At 40.3% G+C, this 6,516-nt stretch overlaps 1 long non-coding RNA gene across 1 annotated transcript; it reads right to left on the bottom strand.

Moving 5' to 3' along the window:
- Positions 1–4,144: 4,144 nt before the first annotated feature.
- LOC145606047 (uncharacterized) lies at positions 4,145–5,441 on the bottom strand. The gene is made up of 2 exons (XR_014105201.1): positions 4,806–5,441; positions 4,145–4,363 (listed from the first exon to the last, which is right to left on the bottom strand). It is a non-coding gene; the product is annotated as an uncharacterized LOC145606047 (long non-coding RNA).
- Between the last annotated feature and the right edge of the window lie 1,075 nt (positions 5,442–6,516).

Here is a 6,516-nt window from a genome sequence, read left to right as displayed (position 1 = left end):
TTGTGATCACATGAATCACATGGGTCACATGGGACAAAATCACCTCTTTGCACATGGGGTAGCTTTACCCCATCAGATATATCATGCTAATCCTTCTCAAGTTAATGAAGGAGTGACACCTCAAGAATCTACCTTTGACACATCAGCAGGTAACTTGGAGTCTTCAACTTCTTCTGATAATTTTTCTCATGACTAAGTCCATCATATGCAAGTTAATGGTTCAACAATTATAACCCAATATCCTATTACTTCTCAAGTTGGCCCAACTCTTATGTCTAACCCAATTGATATGTTGGACCCAACTATTTGTGACTTGGGTTTTCATACTGGGCCGAATAATGAAATGGATACAAATGTTTTATCTGCACACACTTCCTCTCATGACTTACACTCTGAAGAAATTGAAAGGCTGCTCTGTCAACACCAAACTCCGCGTGATTCGGGTTGGGTTGCTCCGGTGATCGGCGCCGGAGACCCTTATGCCAGGTATGCCCACTCACAAGTTCAGGCTGCTCCGGTACGACCTCCGCCTGGGTTTCAATTTTCTCCGCCGCTGTTGGGACCTTCCGGCCCGCTTTATCATGACCCGTTTGGAGCGGGGTGTAGTGCTTGGGTGGCGGATTCGAATCAGACGGAGAAATTATCGGGGTTTATCAACCCCCCTGCTCCAACTCCGGCTGCTGTTCCGTTTGCTCGGCCCACTGATTCCGGGTATTTGGCCGATTCTTCTTCGGGTCTGGTGGCTAGTGCAACGCAACTCCTCGATGTCGCTCAACAATCGAGTGAGCACACCCCAACGGCTGTTTTTCCGGTCCCTATGGATTGTTCCCCTCCGATTTCAGCTCCACCATCAATTCGCTCTTCCCCTGCTGCTACTTCTCCAATTAAGAATGCTAAGGGTAAGGGCAAGCAGCCTCTTTGTTTGAAATTGGCTAAAAAAGGTGATAAGGTTTGGCATTGGGTCAAGGAGGGTTGCTCTCGAAAACGTCCTGCATCTTCTCATGAACCAGTTACACCTCCTATGCTTATTGATGATGCAAATTCGGCTATTTTCTCTTGTCTTAAGGCTTTCAAGCGTCGTCGAGGGGTTTCTCATGGTTCAGATTCTGGTTCGACTTCTTCTGAGGGTGAGGTGGCTCCCCGTTCTAGGCCACCACAGCCACCATGAATGTGGCTGCCTGGAACTGTAGGGGTCTTGGCATGGCGGACTCCCCTAAAGTTCCATATGTGTCCACCTTAGTCCGCTCCTTTGGTATCGATCTCATGTTTATAATGGAAACCTTAGTCTCTGTAAATGTTGCTGTAGATAAGTTAGCTTGTTTAGCTTTTGATGGTTTTTGTGGTTCCGATGCGAATGGCCTTAGTGGGGGTTTAGTAGTTTTTTGGTTCTCCCCTGTTTCAGTTGTACCTATCTTAGTTTCCCCGCATATTATATTTTGTAAGGTAGTAGTTACGTTCCTGGTCAAGCAATAAAATTTGTAGTGTTTGTGTATGGTGCGCCTCAAGTTTCTTTACGTTCTTCTGTTTGGGGTGAACTCTTAGAAATTTTAATGCAATATCCTGATGTTGTTCTTTTAGGTGATTTCAATCAGGTTAAATATATTTCTGATAAATTAGGGGGCTCTACTTCCATTCCTGGACGTAATGAATTTTTAGAATGGAAATTAGCTTCTGGACTAGTTGATATACCTTTTACAGGTCCTACATATACCTGGACTAATGGCCAGTTAGGTAACCCTACTTTTGAACGACTAGATAAAGGATATGCTTCTAGTTCTTGGTTAGATAGCAATCCGGATGCTTTGGTCTTCCACCAACCCATTTTATTCTCGGACCATGCGGCTATTATTCTTAAGGAGAATGTTCCTGCTTCTCCTAGGAAGAGTCCTTACCGGATTGAAAATTGGTGTTTGGATATTAGAGAAGCGTCTCTCATAATTCGGTCTTGTTGGGCGCAAGCTCTTTCAGGTTCTAAAATGTTCATGCTTTCGCAAAAATTAATGAACCTTAAGCATCAGCTCCTACGATGGTGTGTGGAGCATAAGAAGACCTGGGGTATTGATTGGAAAGATTTGCAAGAAAATGTTCCTGCAGGCTCAATCTTCCAATTCTCTGGTTTCAGGCTCATTGTTTCTTCATACTAGGGAAGAAAAGATTTCAAAGGCTTCAACTTTGTTTTCTTATTGGAAGCAAAGATCTAAGATTCGATGGGATGCTTTTGGTGAGACTAGCTCCCGCCTTCTTTTTTCTTCAGTTCAAGAGCGGAAGCGTCGAAACAAGATTTTTAGTCTGAAGGATAACTTTGGTAATTGGATTTCTGATCCCCAAGGAATTGAAAATCTTCTGTATACTCATTTCTTGGATCTGTATAATTGCCAGAATAATCCTTCACCCAGTGTTCCAGGCTTTTGGGAGGATTTGAATCTCCCGACACTTTCACCTGTCCACCGGCAACAGCTCCTGGAACCTTTTTCAGCGGAAGAAATCAAGGATGCTATTTTCCATATTGGAAACGATAAATCTCCTGGGCCGGATGGTTTTTCAGCTGCTTTCTTTAAATCTCACTGGACGACTATTGGTTGCCAGGTGGTTGCGGTAGTGCAATACTTTTTTGCACATGGCTATTTGCTGAAAGAATGGAATCGAACTTTCCTGGTTCTTTTACCTAAGGTGGATCATCCTGAATCTCCTTCCCAATTTCGGCCTATTGGTTTATGCAATGTGTTATATAAATGCATAGCGAAATGCCTTACAGGCCGTCTTAGGCAGATTATGCCTCTCTTGATTTCGGATTCCCAATCGGCCTTTGTTCCGGGTAGATTAATGTCGGATAATACTCTTATTGCCCATGAGCTTCTCTCTTATATGAATTCCTCTTCTTCAAAACTGTGTTCAGCTGCTTTGAAACTGGACATGAACAAAGCTTATGACAGGGTTAACTGGGATTTTCTCTTGAGGGTTTTACAGGCTTTCGGTTTCCCCCCTTACTGGATCCAAATCATCAAGCAGTGCGTCTCTACAGTTACTTATCAGATCCTGGTTAATGGCAGGCCGACTACTGTTCTTCGTCCGGCTTGTGGCTTGAGACAAGGGGATCCTTTATCCCCTTATCTCTTTGTTCTGTGTATGGAAGTGTTCTCGGTCATGTTACATAAGGCGGAGGATTCTAAACTTTTTCAAGGTTTACGTATTACCCGGCGTGCTCCTTCGGTTTCGCATCTGTTCTTCGCAGATGATGCTCTTTTATTCTTCCGTGTTAATCCCGAGGCTTGTTCAAATCTATTGGACGTTATTAACCGGTTCTGCAGAATTTCAGGTCAGATGGTGAATGTTCAAAAGTCTTTTGTCAAATTCAGTTCTAATACTCTGGACGATTACCGAGATTTTTTGAGCTCTGCCTTGAATATGCGGAGTCAATCTTCTATTGGCACATATTTGGGGCTTCCAGTGGACTTAGGGAGAGCCAAATGCCATCAGTTTCAACCTTTAGTTGATAAAATTTCGCAGAAGTTGTCCGCTTTTAGTTCCCGCCGTCTTTCTGCAGCAGCTAAATTAGTTCTTGTTAATACTGTGGTTATTGCCTAGATGAATCATGTTTTTTCAGTCTTCAAGCTCCCAGTTACGATTGCTGAGCGTATCCACCGTCTTCTGACTCGTTTCTGGTGGAAAAATGGTAATACCACCCGGGGCACTGCTTTAGCCCCTCCTTCGGCCCTTCATTCTCCGAAAGGTCTAGGGGGTTTGGGCATTCGACATGTCACTACTACAAAAACATGAATATAGAACGCCTAAAACAAGCAATATAGAGCGCCTCAGAGGCGTTCTTCTGAGGGGGTGCCCTATAAAGTCTACAGAGCGCCTCTTTGGGGCGTTCTATATCTAACACAATACAGATCGCCTATCTAAGATAGGCGCTTCATATTTAAGGTACAAAGTGAATAAACAACAAAGAAAAGAGAGCTGTCATCTTAGGAAAGGCGCTCTATAGCTACATAAAACCAGAACGCCTATGATAGATAGGCGCTCTCTATTCGTCACTATTTTAAGTAAAAATTTTTTATTATTATTATTATTATTATTATTATTATTATTAAAAATAATAATAATAATAATAATAATAATAATAATAATGATAATTCATACGTAATAAATAAAACACCATAACAATAACATTTTATTTATAAAAAAAAAATTAAAATACAAGTATTTCAATCCTTGAGGAAAAAAAAAATATGTTACAAGGTTTCTAACATAGCTAATTAATTATCAATATGCTAACGGCTCTAGATCGAAAAGCATCGACTTATATTGCACCGCAATCATCCAGGCCACCACGCTTCCACCAAGCTTAAAAATAGAAAACCTGCACCGTGCCAAACAACCGCAGATCAAGTTTTAAAATCAGAAAACATTCCCATTTATATCATATAAATCAATTGATAAAGGATAAAATTCATAAATTATTACATGAAAATCAATTGATAAGAGATAGAAATCAAAATTATTACATGAAAATCAATTGATAAAATCATGCAAATCATAAATTATAAAACATAAAAATCAATTGATAAAAAATGAAAATCAGAAGTTATCAGTTTATAACATGAAAACCAAAACAGATCTAAACTACTCGTAATTGAGAAGTAAAACAAAATTATAAAATCAAAATCAAAAACTTGAATTAGAATTAAATCATGAACTATAGATCGAAAAAAACCCATAAAAATCATTCACTTTAAAACAACCAAAAAACGGATTTAAACATTAAATTCGAACACAATGAGATTACCCTTCATATACCATACCTTTATGCATCTTTACACTTCACAATTTGTTCTGAAGTAGCAACACCTCATTTCAATAGACCCGGATCTAACGACGGCGGCTTATACGACTCGATCGACGGCGGCATTCGAGCGGAGCATTACCATTTGCTGAAACTGATTTAATGCAATTGAACCACAAAAAATAACAAATAAATTATAGTCAGAAATTTAAATTGAAACCAAAAATAACTAAAAATAAAACAGATCTAAGTAAAAACAAAAACAACAAATATTATAATCAGAAATTTGAATTGAAACCAAAAACAACAATCTATCGTTGTTGGACGCTCTATAGTTTGAAACTGATTATGGCTCAGTGATGCTTGAGGCTCGGTGGTGGACGCTTGAGGCTCGGTGGTGGTACAACAGTACGGTGCATAAGGATTTTAATGGGGGAAGAGGAGAGAGAATGAGAGGAAAATGGAGATTGGGGGAAGATGATAAATTGATTTACATCTAAAAAAATAAAGAGAAAAGGAGATGGAGGTGGCGGCTTTACTCGGTCATATTTTTAGGGTTAAGTGGATTGTGGGCTTTTTATTTTTTTTTTAAAATACTTATAGAACGGTTAACTGAAAGAGGCGCCCTATATTGTATAGTGTAAAATTGGGATAATTCATATAGAGCGGTTAAATTGAACAGGCGATCTATAAGTTTTAACCTACAAAACGCTTAACTTACATAGGCGATTTGTATATGTCTAGAGATCGCCTGTTCAACTTGACAGTTGTATATAGTGTGTTACTTATTCCCTATTTTGTGGTAGTGTGTGTCTTCCTTTAATTCTGCTCTTTTGGCCAAACAAATGGTGGCGATTAATTCATCATCCACAGCTTTTAGTTTCGAGGATCTTCCGTGCTCATTATCCTCAACTATTAAGCTATAAAGCTACTTCTCTTCCCTCCCGTCCTTCGTGGGGTAGTAGAAGTTTGTTAGAAGGAGCTCGGGTTCTGTCTCATGGGGTTAGTTGGAAGGTGGGTTCTGGTTCGCAGATTAATATTCTCCATGATAGCTGGGTTCCAGGAATTTCCGTTCGTTTTAAGGACCACTCCCCAAATACTGTGATTCCTTCCATGGTCTCACAGCTTATTGAGCCTGTTTCTCAGGCTTGGGACAGTACTCGTATCAGGCAGTTATTTCCGCCTGCTACCACAGATTATATTCTGGGTATGGAAAGGCCGCAGGAGAAAATAGATGACTTCATTTACTGGAAGTTCACTAGGGATGGTACGTTCACTACTAAATCTGCCTATGCTTTATTATTGACCCAAACCTGGCCCAGGACTTCTTCCTCTAATGTCCTCCCTGATTGGTGGAAAAGATTTTGGGGACTTCCAATTCTTCCAAAGTGGAAGCTTTTTATATGGAAGATTCTACACAATGCCCTTCCTACAGCAGCCGTTCTACTCCTCAAAGGCATACCTCTAGATCCTACTTGTAGTTTATGTCACCTTCATGAGGAAACAACTGTTCATCTTTTTCAAAAATGTCAGTTTTCGTGTCTGGCCCGTGTGTCTCATCCTTTGCCTCAGATCCGTCACATGCCTTTGGACCAAGATTTTACTGCGTGGTTGACAGCATCGATCACAAGTTTTGTTATTTCTAAGTCGTGGGCTGCGTTAGATGAATTCCTAGCTTTTCTATGGGCTATCTGGATTACAAGGAATAATCATCGGTTTCGTTTGGAGGT

Source organism: Chenopodium album, chromosome 22 (assembly GCF_948465745.1).
Source record: "Chenopodium album chromosome 22, dcCheAlbu1.1, whole genome shotgun sequence".
Taxonomy (NCBI): Eukaryota; Viridiplantae; Streptophyta; class Magnoliopsida; order Caryophyllales; family Amaranthaceae; genus Chenopodium; species Chenopodium album.
Note: the sequence above shows the minus strand (reverse complement) of the source record. Positions and strands in the feature narration are given on the sequence as shown.